At 46.1% G+C, this 16,662-nt stretch overlaps 1 protein-coding gene across 2 annotated transcripts in view; it reads left to right on the top strand.

The window, feature by feature from the left end:
- Positions 1-16,662, top strand: part of LOC146799281 (uncharacterized) — a 94,577-nt gene that overhangs the window by 1,507 nt on the left and 76,408 nt on the right. The window lies entirely within an intron of this gene.

The raw sequence follows: 16,662 nt of genomic DNA, 5'->3' as shown, positions 1-16,662 counted from the left end.
CTCTGCTGATTATGTTTTATGCCCATGCTCCTGGTTCCTGTCTGACCTAAGGTGGTTTAGGGCTAACGCTTACCTTGATGGTTTTGTGTGCATAATGTACCCGATACCCCCTGTTACTGAGGGTTATGCTTATTTTTATACCTCATATGTCTTTATGCCTATTGAAATGCCTCATGTGTAAGGCCCATGCTGATGGTGTTGCATTTAGACCTAAGGTGAGGCCTAATGCCATGCAATGATGTTTTCATCCCACGCCTGAGCTAAGGTGGGTACGCCTAATGTTTTTGCTGATGATGCCTTGATGCTCACATGTTTATGTATAGTGTGATCCATGCTAATGAGGTTATGCCCACAGGTTCTTGCCTAACTTCAAGTTATGATGCTTTAGGTCCCTGCTTTATGCTAAAGTGACATTGCTAAGTTTATGGACTTGCCAGTAGGTACTGACTGTTATACATTTACTACTGATGGTTACATTCACTGTTTGTACTCTATGATGGTTCTGGCAGCGGCCCGATTGGTGCAGCCTTGTACATAATCCCACTGTAAATTGCTTCCTAGTGCCGGCTGGCACAGTGTTATATGCGTCTGTGGGTATGATTCCAATGTGTTTTCCTAATACACATGCTGTTTTCATCTAACCTGGTGTGGAGTCTCTTTTGTAGTGTGCCGAGTGTGTCACTTGTGAGTGTGTGCTGCGCAGATGCTTTACACGATGCTCCGGAGTTTAGCCTACCCGCTCCGCGCCAAGCTACCCTGTTTCTAACAATGCCCTCTACGCAGATGATCTACTACTCTTCCTTGTGAACGCGGAGGAGGACTTACTAGAGGCTAAAACTTTGATGGGAGAGTTCGGAGAAATGTCTGGGTTGAAAATGAATTGGCGAAAGTCCAAATTGTTTCCATTGACGGCAGCTGGGGCCCCCGTGGAGGAGCTGGGTGCTCTTACATGGGAACCCCACTTTCTAGAATATTTAGGGGTTAAACAATACCATGCCCAAGCTGACATATTTGAGGGAAACCTAGGTACAGCCCTGAGGTCCTTGAAGGCCAGCATGGAGTTTTGGAAGGGACTCCCACTATCTCTGCGGGGAGAGTGGCCCTGAAGATGGTGGCGTTACCAAGACTATTATACTTCTTTACGACACTTCCATGGAAGCTACTATTGGGTAGGGATAGAGATACACCTGAGGACTCTGATGCGATACTACTGGCCAGACGCTGTTGGAGACGAGCTCTCCCTAAGACGCAGACCAGATTCCCATACTCGCCTGACCTACCCATAACCATACTCTGGGTGCTTCCACGTGGAGCAGCTTGGGTGGACCTTGAGGACTGGGAAGTGGCATGGGTGACAAGAAGAGGAGACCTGTATAGTGGGGGGGGGGACTCATGCCATTAGAGGACTTTAAGGAGGGGTATGATCTGCCCCATGGACATTCTTTACTGCATGCAGGCATGGTTGCGGCTATTAGAGCACATTGGGCACTACTGAGCCCCCACTGCACGCTACTTGTGGGTACTTGGGCACTGGGGGTGGTAGAATTAAAGCAGTCACATGCCTATACGGTTCCCTAAGTAGGGATACGACACAGCCACTGACTAAGCATCGTAATAGCTGGACGGAGGACCTGAGTATCCGTCTAGACGACGAAGAATGTATTGATGTGGATACCCAAATCCTCGAGAAATGCCTTTTTTTCGGCTAATTAATTCTTCATATTGCACAGGGCCTACCTCACCCCATGGCAGATTAATACGTTTTTCAGAGGGATGAAGTGAAATGCCCGAGATGCGGAGAGATAGGGGCAGAACTACTACACATGATGTAGTCATGCCCTGAGCTGCAGAACTATTGGGCAACAGTAGCTGCCACCATTGGGGGGGTGGGGTAATAGAGCCCCTGATCCTACACACACCCGCTCACAGCATTATGTGGGTACAGCCCCAAAAGACCTCGAGCGGGGAGAGAGGAGGAAATAGGGCTCTAGTGAGGGTATAAGGACATACTGCACCCTTGAGGTAATACGGAAGGGGGAGATTGCTAGGCAGGGTGAGGGGGAAAGTCCATGAGAGCTAAAATCAACCTATAGTCTTACAACTCTTTTTGTAAAGGATGGCTGCTGGAGATATGCAAGGGGGGAGGGAGAAGGGGAGTTGGGTTCTAAGATAGATAAGGGGAAGTGTATTAGCACCAGTAATCTGTGAAGATCATAATTGTAGAATGGACACTACGTGTCTTACCTGAAACCCCCCAAAAATATGTTTACAAAAAAAATGAGACTTGTGAACAAATACGTAAGGAAACAGTCTTTTAGAATTCAGTCTTTACAGGAGATTTGACAGCTACTAAGCTCGGTAGATTACATTACATCACTAAATCTCCTCGATGCATACTTCCACATCCTTATACATGTAAAGTATTAGAAGTACCTAAGGTTCGAGGTGGGAGGGTGTCATTACCGATTAAAAGTTCTTCACTTTGGGCTACGATTGACTCCCAGAGTTTTCACAACATGCATGACCCCAGTGGCTGTGTTCTTGAGAAGAAATGATCACCAGGTGTTTCCATACTTGACGACTGATTTATCTAAGGCCCCTCATTCAGCTCAGCAAAAAGATCTACTTTAGCCCGTCTTCAATTGTTCAAAGCATTAGGTCTAAAATAAAACAGAGAAAAGCCATCACTAATGCAACCTAGATTGTAAGTTTTCCTGGGAGTAATTATGTATACAAAAGCTACGAAAGCTTATCCAGTGTTATAAAGAATTCAACGCATAATGACATTAACAACTTACCTTTAAAAAATAAAATGAATGTCTGTTCAGATGTTTAACCCCTTGCATGCCCTTGACGGAACCACTCCGTCATGAGCCACGGGCGCCGTGTGCTCATGACGGAGTGGTTCCGTCATGCTGCGGCCGTTGGCGGCCGCTCCGCCCACGCGGCGCTAATTCCCCGCCTGTGCGGGCGATTAGCGCAAGTGGGTGGAGTCGGAACCACGCCGTCATGAGCACAGCTCGCCCGTGACTCATGACGGCATGGTTCCGTCATGAGCATAGCGGCGCCGCAAACCCCCCAAACCCCCCCAGCGCTGCGGCGGAATTCGCGCCGCAGCGAAGGGGTTAAATCAATGTTAAGAATGATGTCTTCTTGCATTTTGTTAATTCCGAATTTCTGACTCCGGTTGAGACTGTTGCAGGAACAATTGGATGCGCAATGGATTCAGATGCAGGAAACATTTGAAGACACAATCAACATTACTGCAACTATGAGGCTAGAAATGACATGCTGGTGAAGAAAAGATAATATCTCTGTGGGCCTGTCCTTCATCTCAGTGCATCCCCACTTTATAATTACGATGGATACTTCCTTGGAGGGTTGGGCAACTCATCTTCAAGACTGGAGATTCATGCCAAATTGTCTTCTCGAGAAGCAAGAATGCACATCAACCTCCTAGGGTTGAAGGCAGATTTCTTAGGTCCCCAATCCATTGTTTCCAGAATATGCAATTCCACTGCATTGGTCTGAACAGACAATACCACAACCTTGTTCTGTCTCATCAAACGGGGAGGAACGACATTGATTATTTTGGCTATGCAAGCCCAACAAATATGGAAATGATTGATTATTCAGAACATTTCCTTGACTGTCAGATTGGGGCAGGTACCAGCTTTTATACGATCGAAGCTGGTTTGGCAATCTAGTTTGGCTATAGATAAGTGTCCCTTCTGTTTATGGGGACCATTTATTTTTTTGCACCTACTTATAACTTATTCTTGATTTGCAGCTAGTAAAGGAACATTGTTGTTACCAACCTTCAGAATGACTCGGATCCACTACACAAAGGGTCTAACGCAATACATTTTAGGATACAATAATATACCTTTGTGTTATACAGTTGGGAAATTCTTGTCTGTTGTTTATGATCAACTAATCTAGCAGAAAGGTTCGCTGCATTAGGGATATGGAACGGGTATATTGATGGTGCTAGGTTTTAGCTATACCCTTAATGTATTAAAGGGAATTCACCAGTACTTTGTAAAATAGCACATGAATCTTGCACCTTTTCTTTGCATTATTTTGCACATGGGTATTAGCATATTTGTACATAAATAATGGATTATTCTTAGTACAGACAATTTTAGGGTCTATTTTGAATAAATGCCCTTGGTCTTAAGATGATTGTAGAATTTTAATTATTCCTGTATTCATTATTTATGAATATATGGAATGGTTTTAGTACATGCTGAACTGTTTATTCAGTGTCTATCCTGCCTATTTCCTCAAAAAAGTTAACATTTATATTTATAATACTACTGAGTAAGTGAGAATTGCAGTGGCCAGGAATTTCGCACCTTTTTGCATTATTTTGCACATATGTAACAGAATTCTTGCACATTGATAAAAGATTAGTCATAGTATATACAAATTTAGTGTCTGTTTTTGACTAAATGCCCATGGTTTTAAGCTGATTGTAGAATTATAATTCTTCCTGTATTACTATTGATCATTTATGTATATTTGAAATTGTTTTAGTACTAGGTGAACTGTTTATCCAGTGTCTATCCTGCCTACTTCCTTAACCCCTTCGCTGCCAGGCCTTTTCCCCTCCTGTGCCACGCCCTTTTTTGGCTATTTGGTGTAGTGCGCGCTGAGGCCCCTGTAACTTTTTGACCACATAAGGTATCCACGCCAAATTTGCATCCTTTTCTTCCAACATCATGGGGATTCTAAAGGTACTCAGGGTTTGAAGATTCTCCTAGAGGGGTCACAGAAATGAGCCAAAATACAGCAAACTTTGGGGGTTTTTCGTAAAAATTGGTAAAACGGACTGCAAATGAAAGCATCTGGGTCTTTCCCTGCAAATGTTATCATAAAAGGGTTTGTGGGGTTTAAATCACCATTTTCCCAGCTTTTCGGGGATACCAGACTTTTGTCAGAAACCCAACATTTTTTACACAGTTTTGGTATTTTTCTGGGACATAGCCTAATTTTGCTATTTTTTGTGCTTTTGACCTCCTTCCAGTTAATGGCAGAAATGGGTACAAAAGCAATAATGGATCCTGGAAAGCTATACATTTTCGAGAAGAAGACAAAATTCTGAATTCAGCAAGGGGTCATTTGTGTAGATCCATCAAAGTTTTTTTTATAGAAACTAACAGTTAAATATAGGATAAATTGAAAATTAGTTAAAAAAGCCTTTCGTGTCAACGTTTTCACCTGTAACTTCTTCTAATTATGACAGCTCTTTGAAAGCAATATACCATTACATCCGCTGGACATTACTGGTTGTGGGGATATATAGGACTTGTAGGTTCACCAAGAACCCGACGAACCCAGAGCCAAAAACTGAGCAGCAACTTGCAATGGTTTTTTATTATGTACCGGGTATATAGTAATTATTCTGTAAAAATGTGTACATGGAAAAATCGGTATGAAAGACACCTATGTATTTCTGAAATGGGAACAAAATATAGAGTTTAGAAACAGTAGATATTTGCACATTTCTGAAATTGGGAATACTCATACTAGCATGAGAATTATCAGTCATTTTTTATAATGACTTCTTTTTTACACAATATCTTTCATTTGGAAGGCAGAAATGCATCGATAGTCAATAGATAATAACAGTTCCTTTACAAAACTGAATTACCCTAAGTCTCCCGATAAAAATGGTACCTCACTTGTGTGGGTCGGCCTAGTGCCCGCGACAGGAAACGGCGCAAAACGCAACGTGGTCACAACTCAATATCGCAGTGAAAATTTACCCTTTTTTGGCAAAGTGCCTAGCTCTAGTTTTTGAACCCTAGCTCTGCGGGCACCTTGGGAAACCTAGCAAACCTATTCATTTTTGAAAACTAGACACCCAGGGGAATCCAGGATGGGGTGACTTGACTGCCTCCCACCAGGGTCTGTTACCCAGAATCCCTTGCAAACCTAAACAATTGTCAAAAAAAACACATTTTCCACACATTTCTGTGGTGGAAAGTTCCGGAATCTGCGTGGATCCACAAATTTCCACCCACCTTGCGTTCCCCAAAGTCTTACAAGAAAAACGGTACCTCACTTGTGTGGGTCCGCCTAGTGCCCGCGACAGGAAACGGCGCAAAACGCAACGTGGTCACAACTCAATATCGCAGTGAAAATTTACCCTTTTTTGGCAAAGTGCCTAGCTCTAGTTTTTGAACCCTAGCTCTGCGGGCACCTTGGGAAACCTAGAAAACCTATACATTTTTGAAAACTAGACACCCAGGGGAATCCAGGATGGGGTGACTTGACTGCCCCCCACCAGGGTCTGTTACCCAGAATCCCTTGCAAACCTAAACAATTGTAAAAAAAACCACATTTTCCACACATTTCTGTGGTGGAAAGTTCCGGAATCTGCGTGGATCCACAAATTTCCACCCACCTTGCGTTCCCCAAAGTCTTACGAGAAAAACGGTACCTCACTTGTGTGGGTCGGCCTAGTGCCCGCGACAGGAAACGGCGCAAAACGCAACGTGGTCACAACTCAATATCGCAGTGAAAATTTACCCTTTTTTGGCAAAGTGCCTAGCTCTAGTTTTTGAACCGTAGCTCTGCGGGCACCTTGGGAAACCTAGCAAACCTATACATTTTTGAAAACTAGACACCCAGGGGAATCCAGGATGGGGTGACTTGACTGCCTCCCACCAGGGTCTGTTACCCAGAATCCCTTGCAAACCTAAACAATTGTAAAAAAAAACACATTTTCCACACATTTCTGTGGTGGAAAGTTCCGGAATCTGCGTGGATCCACAAATTTCCACCCACCTTGCGTTCCCCAAAGTCTTACGAGAAAAACGGTACCTCACTTGTGTGGGTCGGCCTAGTGCCCGCGACAGGAAACGGCGCAAAACGCAACGTGGTCACAACTCAATATCGCAGTGAAAATTTACCCTTTTTTGGCAAAGTGCCTAGCTCTAGTTTTTGAACCCTAGCTCTACGGGCACCTTGGGAAACCTAGCAAACCTATACATTTTTGAAAACTAGACACCCAGGGGAATCCAGGATGGGGTGACTTGACTGCCTCGCACCAGGGTCTGTTACCCAGAATCCCTTGCAAACCTAAAAAATTGACAAATAAAAAACATTTTCCCCACATTTCTGTGGTGGAAAGTTCTGGAATCTGCGTGGATCCACAAATTTCCACCCACCCCGCGTTCCCCAAAGTCTTACGAGAAAAACGGTACCTCACTTGTGTGGGTCGGCCTAGTGCCCACAACAGGAAAGGGCCTGAAACGTAGTGAGGCGCACTATGTTTAGGACCCTTGCCTGTTGAGGCGCACTACGGTTTGGACCCTTGCCTGTCGCGGGTACTTGGGCCTCCCACACGAGTGAGGCACCGTTTTTATCGGGAGACCCGGGGGAACGCTGGGTGGTAGGAAATTTGTGTCAGCCCGGTGATGCCTCAACTTTCCCACACAAAAATGTGTGAAAAAGGTGATTTTTTCAGCTAAATTTGAGGTTTGCAGGGCATTCTGGGTAAGGAAACGTTGGGGGATCCACGCAAGCCATACCTCCCTTGAATTCCCCTGGTGTCTAGTTTTCAGAAATGTGTGGGTTTGGTAGGTTCCCCTAGGTGGCCGCTGAGCACCGGGCCAAAAACCCAGGTGACCCCCCTTGCAAAACCAGGTCGTTTTGAGGTAGGCAATTTTCATGTCGCCTCAATACGTTTTGGGCCCTTGCCTGTCGCGGGTACTTGGGCCTCCCACACGAGTGAGGCACCGTTTTTATCGGGAGACCCGGGGGAACGCTGGGTGGTAGGAAATTTGTGTCAGCCCGGTGATGCCTCAACTTTCCCACACAAAAATGTGTGAAAAAGGTGATGTTTTCAGGTAAATTTGAGGGTTGCAGGGCATTCTGGGTAAGGAAACGTTGGGGGATCCACGCAAGCCATACCTCCCTGGAATCCCCCGGGTGTCTAGTTTTCACAAATGTGTGGGTTTGGTAGGTTCCCCTAGGTGGCCGCTGAGCACCGGGCCAAAAACCCAGGTGACCCCCCTTGCAAAACCAGGTCGTTTTGAGGTAGGCAATTTTCATGTCGCCTCAATACGTTTTGGGCCCTTGCCTGTCGCGGGTACTTGGGCCTCCCACACGAGTGAGGCACCGTTTTTATCGGGAGACCCGGGGGAACGCTGGGTGGTAGGAAATTTGTGTCAGCCCGGTGATGCCTCAACTTTCCCACACAAAAATGTGTGAAAAAGGTGATGTTTTCAGCTAAATTTGAGGTTTGCAGGGCATTCTGGGTAAGGAAACGTTGGGGGATCCACGCAAGCCATACCTCCCTGGAATCCCCCGGGTGTCTAGTTTTCAGAAATATGTGGGTTTGGTAGGTTCCCCTAGGCGGCCGCTGAGCACCGGGCCAAAAACCCAGGTGACCCCCTTGTAAAACCAGGTCGGTTTGAGGTAGGCAATTTTCATGTCGCCTCAATACGTTTTGGGCCCTTGCCTGTTGCGGGTACTTGGGCCTCACACACGAGTGAGGCACCGTTTTTATCGGGAGACCCGGGGGAACGCTGGGTGGTAGGAAATTTGTGTCAGCCCTGTGATGCCTCAACTTTCCCACACAAAAATGTGTGAAAAAGGTGATCTTTTCAGCTAAATTTGAGGTTTGCAGGGCATTCTGGGTAAGGAAACGTTGGGGGATCCACGCAAGCCATACCTCCCTGGAATCCCCCGGGTGTCTAGTTTTCAGAAATGTGTGGGTTTGGTAGGTTCTCCTAGGTGGCTGCTGAGCACCGGGCCAAAAACCCAGGTGACCCCCCTTGCAAAACCAGGTAGTTTTGAGGTAGGCAATTTTCATGTCGCCTCAATACGTTTTGGGGCCTTGCCTGTCGCGGGTACTTGGACCTCCGACACGAGTGAGGCACGGTTTTTTGAGAGACCCGGGGGAACGCTGGATGGTAGGAAATTTGTGTCAGCCCGGGGATGCCACAACTTTCCCACACAAAAATGTGTGAAAAAGGTGATCTTTTCAGCTAAATTTGAGGTTTGCAGGGCATTCTGGGTAAGGAAACGTTGGGGGATCCACGCAAGCCATACCTCCCAGGAATCCCCCGGGTGTCTAGTTTTCAGAAATGTGTGGGTTTGGTAGGTTCCCCTAGGTGGCCGCCGAGCACCGGGCCAAAAACCCAGGTGACCCCCCTTGCAAAACCAGGTCGTTTTGTGGTAGGCAATTTTCATGTCGCCTCAATACGTTTTGGGGCCTTGCCTGTCGCGGGTACTTGGGCCTCCCACACGAGTGAGGCACCGTTTTTATCGGGAGACCCGGGGGAACGCTGGGTGGTAGGAAATTTGTGTCAGCCCGGTGATGCCTCAACTTTCCCACACAAAAATGTGTGAAAAAGGTGATTTTTTCAGCTAAATTTGAGGTTTGCAGGGCATTCTGGGTAAGGAAACGTTGGGGGATCCACGCAAGCCATACCTCCCTTGAATCCCCCGGGTGTCTAGTTTTCAGAAATGTGTGGGTTTGGTAGGTTCCCCTAGGTGGCCGCCGAGCACCGGGCCAAAAACCCAGGTGACCCCCCTTGCAAAACCAGGTCGTTTTGTGGTAGGCAATTTTCATGTCGCCTCAATACGTTTTGGGGCCTTGCCTGTCGCGGGTACTTGGGCCTCCCACACGAGTGAGGCACCGTTTTTATCGGGAGACCCGGGGGAACGCTGGGTGGTAGGACATTTGTGTCAGCCCGGTGATGCCACAACTTTCCCACACAAAAATGTGTGAAAAAGGTGATTTTTTCAGCTGAATTTGAGGTTTGCAGGGCATTCTGGGGAAGGAAACGTTGGGGGATCCTCACAAGCCATACCTCCCTGGAATCCCCTGGGTGTCTAGTTTTCAGAAATGTGTGGGTTTGGTAGGTTCCCCTAGGTGGCCGCTGAGCACCGGGCCAAAAACCCAGGTGACCCCCCTTGCAAAACCAGGTCGTTTTGAGGTAGGCAATTTTCATGTCGCCTCAATACGTTTTGGGCCCTTGCCTGTCGCGGGTACTTGGGCCTCCCACACGAGTGAGGCACCGTTTTTATCGGGAGACCCGGGGGAACGCTGGGTGGTAGGAAATTTGTGTCAGCCCGGTGATGCCTCAACTTTCCCACACAAAAATGTATGAAAAAGGTGATGTTTTCAGCTAAATTTGAGGTTTGCAGGGCATTCTGGGTAAGGAAACGTTGGGGGATCCACGCAAGCCATACCTCCCTTGAATCCCCCGGGTGTCTAGTTTTCAGAAATGTGTGGGTTTGGTAGGTTCCCCTAGGTGGCCGCCGAGCACCGGGCCAAAAACCCAGGTGACCCCCCTTGCAAAACCAGGTCGTTTTGTGGTAGGCAATTTTCATGTCGCCTCAATACGTTTTGGGGCCTTGCCTGTCGCGGGTACTTGGGCCTCCCACACGAGTGAGGCACCGTTTTTATCGGGAGACCCGGGGGAACGCTGGGTGGTAGGACATTTGTGTCAGCCCGGTGATGCCACAACTTTCCCACACAAAAATGTGTGAAAAAGGTGATTTTTTCAGCTGAATTTGAGGTTTGCAGGGCATTCTGGGGAAGGAAACGTTGGGGGATCCTCACAAGCCATACCTCCCTGGAATCCCCTGGGTGTCTAGTTTTCAGAAATGTGTGGGTTTGGTAGGTTCCCCTAGGTGGCCGCTGAGCACCGGGCCAAAAACCCAGGTGACCCCCCTTGCAAAACCAGGTCGTTTTGAGGTAGGCAATTTTCATGTCGCCTCAATACGTTTTGGGCCCTTGCCTGTCGCGGGTACTTGGGCCTCCCACACGAGTGAGGCACCGTTTTTATCGGGAGACCCGGGGGAACGCTGGGTGGTAGGAAATTTGTGTCAGCCCGGTGATGCCTCAACTTTCCCACACAAAAATGTATGAAAAAGGTGATGTTTTCAGCTAAATTTGAGGTTTGCAGGGCATTCTGGGTAAGGAAACGTTGGGGGATCCACGCAAGCCATACCTCCCTGGAATCCCCTGGGTGTCTAGTTTTCAGAAATGTGTGGGTTTGGTAGGTTCCCCTAGGTGGCCGCTGAGCACCGGGCCAAAAACCCAGGTGACCCCCCTTGCAAAACCAGGTCGTTTTGAGGTAGGCAATTTTCATGTCGCCTCAATACGTTTTGGGCCCTTGCCTGTTGCGGGTACTTGGGCCTCCCACACAAGTGAGGCACCGTTTTTATCGGGAGACCCGGGGGAACGCTGGGTGGTAGGAAATTTGTGTCAGCCCGGTGATGCCTCAACTGCCCATACAAAAATGTGTGAAAAAGGTGATGTTTTCAGCTAAATTTGAGGTTTGCAGGGCATTCTGGGTAAGGAAACGTTGGGGTATCCACGCAAGCCATACCTCCCTGGAATCCCCCGGGTGTCTAGGTTTCAGAAATGTATGGGTTTGGTAGGTTCCCCTAGGTGGCTGCTGAGCACCGGGCCAAAAACCCAGGTGACCCCCCTTGCAAAACCAGGTAGTTTTGAGGTAGGCAATTTTCATGTCGCCTCAATACGTTTTTGGGCCTTGCCTGTCGCGGGTACTTGGACCTCCCACACGAGTGAGGCACCGTTTTTATCGGGAGACCCGGGGGAACGCTGGGTGGTAGGAAATTTGTGTCAGCCCGGTGATGCCACAACTTTCCCACACAAAAATGTGTGAAAAATGTGATTTTTTTCAGCTAAATTTGAGGTTTGCAGGGCATTCTGGGTAAGGAAACGTTGGGGGATCCACGCAAGCCATACCTCCCAGGAATCCCCCGGGTGTCTAGTTTTCAGAAATGTGTGGGTTTGGTAGGTTCCCCTAGGTGGCCGCCGAGCACCGGGCCAAAAACCCAGGTGACCCCCCTTGCAAAACCAGGTCGTTTTGAGGTAGGCAATTTTCATGTCGCCTCAATACGTTTTGGGACCTTGCCTGTCGCGGGGACTTGGGCCTCCCACACGAGTGAGGCACCGTTTTTTTCGGGAGACCCGGGGGAACGCTGGGTGGTAGGAAATTTGTGGGATTTGTCCCCATGACACAGATGGACAAATTCAAAATGAGATGGGAGCTGGCAGAATTTCTTCACAAGATTTGCGTTAAACCATTCTTTGACAAGTCCCCACACACAGAAACAGAGGAAGGCCACACAAATTTGAGGAAAAATTCAGGATTCCACCCTATACGATGCCCCCCCCCCCCCCCCCCGGCAGTACTAGCCTCTGAAGAAGCAGTCATAAATGATGTTGAAGAATTACAACCAATAAGGAATACCTTCCAAAACTTATCAGACATAAAGATAAGCCCTAGACTCCCTCTGCACAAAGGATCACCCACTCTGTTTCTATCGTCTAACAAATATACGACCTGTATACCCCGTCTTTGAAAAGAACATCGGATGAGATCAGCATACGTAATCACTCAGGTCAGGTCACATGACCAGAAATGGAGTTGAAACAGCCGAGCGCCTAGGTGATTTAACGTGCACACCTCACAGAGCTAAGCACCAGCCAGGGAAAGAGGTCAGGTAGTTTAGGTTTGCTGCGGGTGGGGACCCTTGATGCTCTGAGTATTATTGACAGATTGGCTACTGACTGAGATAAAAACTGATACGTGGTTGACACTTCATGCTTTCTAAGCAGGTCTTTTTCTCTTCCTCTTTGTGTAAAATACCTGCACTCAAGTGTCTGACTACAGGGCTTACACCATGCGCCCCCTGATAAGTACAATGTATTTATAACTGGGAAAATCCAACAATGGAACACAAGTAAATGTTTGTGTCAATGTCTTCATGTGGGTGTTGTGGTAATAATGCATGTCACTGACATATGGCCTCCAACAATTGTGTTTTATCAATGTCTCTGTTTAATGTTTACATTTAACACCATTACAATTAAAATTTGCTTGCTTTTATGGCATCTTTTGGTGCCTACATATGATATTAGTCCAAAGTTCGGAGACACACATGCAAAAAGTACAGAATAAATTTTGAAACTCTTAGCCTGTAGAGAACATTTCCAACAGTGCGCTACATATGACGAATATTTTTCATGATTAAGGAGTTAGGAGCAACCTATAAATGAGATTCCACTGCAATTTCAACCAGTGAGTTCTGTCCGCGGGTATTTCCTTAACACAGCATGTACATTTCTTTTGTTTGCTTGCTGAAGCTGACCTTTAGCACATTACGCAGACACCTGTATAGTTTACAGGGTTGCGTCACTGGGGGATTGATTATGTGAAGTATCGCCATGAAGAATGCCCAGGACCTATGTAGGCCATTAGAGTAGGGCAGAAACATGTTTGAGCTTTTTAACTAGGGTCTTAGGACCACAACATCCTGCTTGCCCCTTCCCATAGTTTTTAATAATTCCCACTAACCCCAACAATGAAGGGATACCTTCGGGAGAGCGAGTACGTTGTATTATATGTAAAACCCCCTAAAAAACAAGACTACTCTACAGAGCACACTAGAACACGGTTAAGCTAACCCTGACTTGTAGGTGTCAGGATGAACTCGAGGAGGAAGCATGCCACTTCTAGAGTGGGTGAGGGTTATATATAAAAAAGAGGCTTTCTCCTCTTCCCACCATGAGAGCTGTGGAGTATAGATTTGTAGAGAAAATCACAAAAACGAGAGGCTAGGGAATGAACATTTTCTAACTCCCGATCCATAACTATATACTCACTATAAAGAAAAGGACAAAAAAACTAAAAAAGAGTTGGGAGGTGTTGTACCCCAATCTAAACAAAGTGGAGGGGGTAGGGGCATGGAAAAGAAATCTACTTTCTTAATACTTCCCTCACATACCTTACGGTGTCATGCTTCATCATTGGGCCGCTTCTGACGCACAGGTGCAGACCAACACACTGGGCGGAGCGCCATTGTTTAGTATAGAAAGTGGTGAGGAAAGAAAATATATAGACAGAAGAAGGAAAAGAGTAGTTCCTTCAAGTAGGGATCAAAGTGCAAAACAGAAATAATGATAAAACTATTTGAGGGGAACCTAGGTTACCTTTATTTCTGGTCACCGTCGATAGGGTTCAAAATGTATAGGATACATCGGGGGAATCAGTACCCCTATATCCTCTTTGCAGGAACCAACATGTTTCGGCCTTTAATGTATGCCCCCATGGGTCACAGCGGCCTTCGTTAGGGTATTGATCCCTTAAAAACGTTCTTGGTCTAGACCCACATTCAGGTCTTAGTCACTGGATAATCTCCATATCTCACTCTTATGCAATAGCGCAGAGGAACAGAATAACTGTAAAATAAAAACAAATAACAAGCTAATATTCAAGTTCCCTTGTTATCTTACCTACACCCTAAGTACCCCTCATGTGCTATAGAAAAGGTAGCCACCACCAACCTAATCATTAATTTATTGCTATCACACTTGTGTGGTTAGGATAAAGGACAAATGAATTTTAAAAAAATGTAATAGCCTCCCCATTTTTGGTCGTGACTAACACACATTAATTACATTTAGGTCAGTGTAAACCTAAAAACTTATTATCTGCATTAGATCTTGCCATCATGTCACCACATCTGTGCATAAAGAATCTTGCATGCACTCATTTCTTACCCGAGTTACACAGCTATTGGCTGAACCCGGGACCGTCGTGGGACCGTGGTCCAGTCGTCACACTCTATGGGAACACATAATTAGGAAGGACTGCCTTCATACTTCTGACGATTATTAAATGTCCATTAAAAAGCTCTCTGCCCCTCATTTATACTGCTCAGAAAACGACAGCTAGCTCCAATAACAGTGAACCGGACACTCGTATCTTGCAATCGAGATACGCCTGTGCACTGCTCAGTGCATATATCTCTATAAGAGCATATACACACCTGTTATATCAGTAGTTATACAAGATTACTCATACCTCCATTATATGCCACCCAAGGTCCAGTAGCCCAAAAGTGTTTACTTTTCAATGCTTAATACCCCACTTACTACTCCAGGATCGACGTGTAGTTCTTGTCCCACTCTGAATCCACCGAGGATACCTGATGCTGTGTTCTCTTTGCTTTTTATGGTTTAAATCTTTTATTAATTTTCATACAAATAGAGAAAAAGGAAACCAGACCCGACTCCTGAATAAGCGTATAACAGACACAAGTGTCGCGACTAATAGCATTACCCAGGTAAGAAGCATGGAGCGAGGCTACAAGAGAGAACATAATAAAAGGAAGAACATAGGAAAAAAGGAAAAAAGAGGGGGAACCCTCCAAAGGCAATATTCCCAAAAGCTCCCCAAACATGTCCACCCTCCGCCCTCCACCCCCCCTCTCTCGTCCATCAACTAAAAACCCACGGGATAGGGAAGGAAAGGATTAAAGGACCCGCAAAGGATCATCTCAGTCTAGTAGGTCTACGCGGGAGGGCCTTCTGTGGGATTTGCGTTTCAGCCAGACGCAATAATCTGAGATAGCGTGGGCACGTCAGTTCCCTGAAGTCAGTTATGAGGAGGGTGAGGAAGGGACGCCAAAGCTCCGGGAACTCAGACCCTCTGCCTGCCAGAGTGAGAGTGAGCTTCTCTCTTTGCTTTTTAAACGTCCTAACGCGTCTATCGCATGGGCACGCTCACGTGTGGGATGTCACTCTAACCACTAGACTACTACTAGTCTTACACGCCGCCGTAATCCACTGCGACCATCTTGAAGTACTGCTCTATTCTCAGTGACTACAATATACCCATTGGATGTTACTCTCGCAGCTTCCCTATTGCTACATCCGCCGTCACTATTCTCTATGGCGGCCATCTTTGAATACTGTGATGTTTATTCTTTCAACAGTATTCAAACGAACGAGCTGTTCACCTCTCGTAATCAGCTCATTATATCTTATCTCTCATTAGTTGTTTTGACACACATCAGCTCATTATTGTTTTGACACACTGCTCAGTTAATTTCTGAATTTCTTGTGGGAAAGCTCAAAGTGTTCACTGTCTTTCTTTATTTGTAGTATTCGTAATCTTCAGACTGAAACATGCAATGCTGTATATATGTACTCTGTTGAGTATTCCATCATTTATTCATAATCCCAAACAGTTGGAACCATGGAATACCATTGTTCAGACCCCTGTGGCTGCTTCTCAATCTATCTACCCATCATTGTTCCCTAACCAATAAAAAGTTGGAAATGTCAATTATGTTCGGTGGGATAAAGGGTCTGTCAAATACTGTCCAGCTTAGTTCTTTTTCTATGTGGCCCAAATCCTTAAAATGTGCGGTTAATTCTGTATTGATTTTACCGCACTGTATCGTACTCATATGTTCCAATATGCGGGTTTTGACCTGATGGGTCGTCATACCCACATATTGGAGAGCACACACGCACTTCAAAAGGTAAATGACTCTGTCTGTGTTACAAGTTGTTAAAATTCTATGCTCCCATGGGTATCGCAGGCCAATATATATACTTTTGCCATTTATAGAGGTGGAACAAGCCTTACAATACCCTAAGGCATAATGGCCTGTAGCCGCAGGTAGACCCTGTCTCAACTCTTCTCTGTTTTCCTGATGTCGTGGGATTCTGGGACGTGTATTGACAATAATGTCCTTAATACTGCTACTCTTCTTAAATGAAAAGAGAGGAAGTGGTTGGTTAAGGCCATTAGAGCTAAGTATATGCCAGTTCTTTGTCACCACTTTATTCATGATATTTGAGGTGGTATTATA

The sequence above is a fragment of the Triturus cristatus genome, chromosome 9 (genome assembly GCF_964204655.1).
Source record: "Triturus cristatus chromosome 9, aTriCri1.1, whole genome shotgun sequence".
Taxonomy (NCBI): Eukaryota; Metazoa; Chordata; class Amphibia; order Caudata; family Salamandridae; genus Triturus; species Triturus cristatus.
This window is presented reverse-complemented; position numbering and strand designations above follow the sequence as displayed.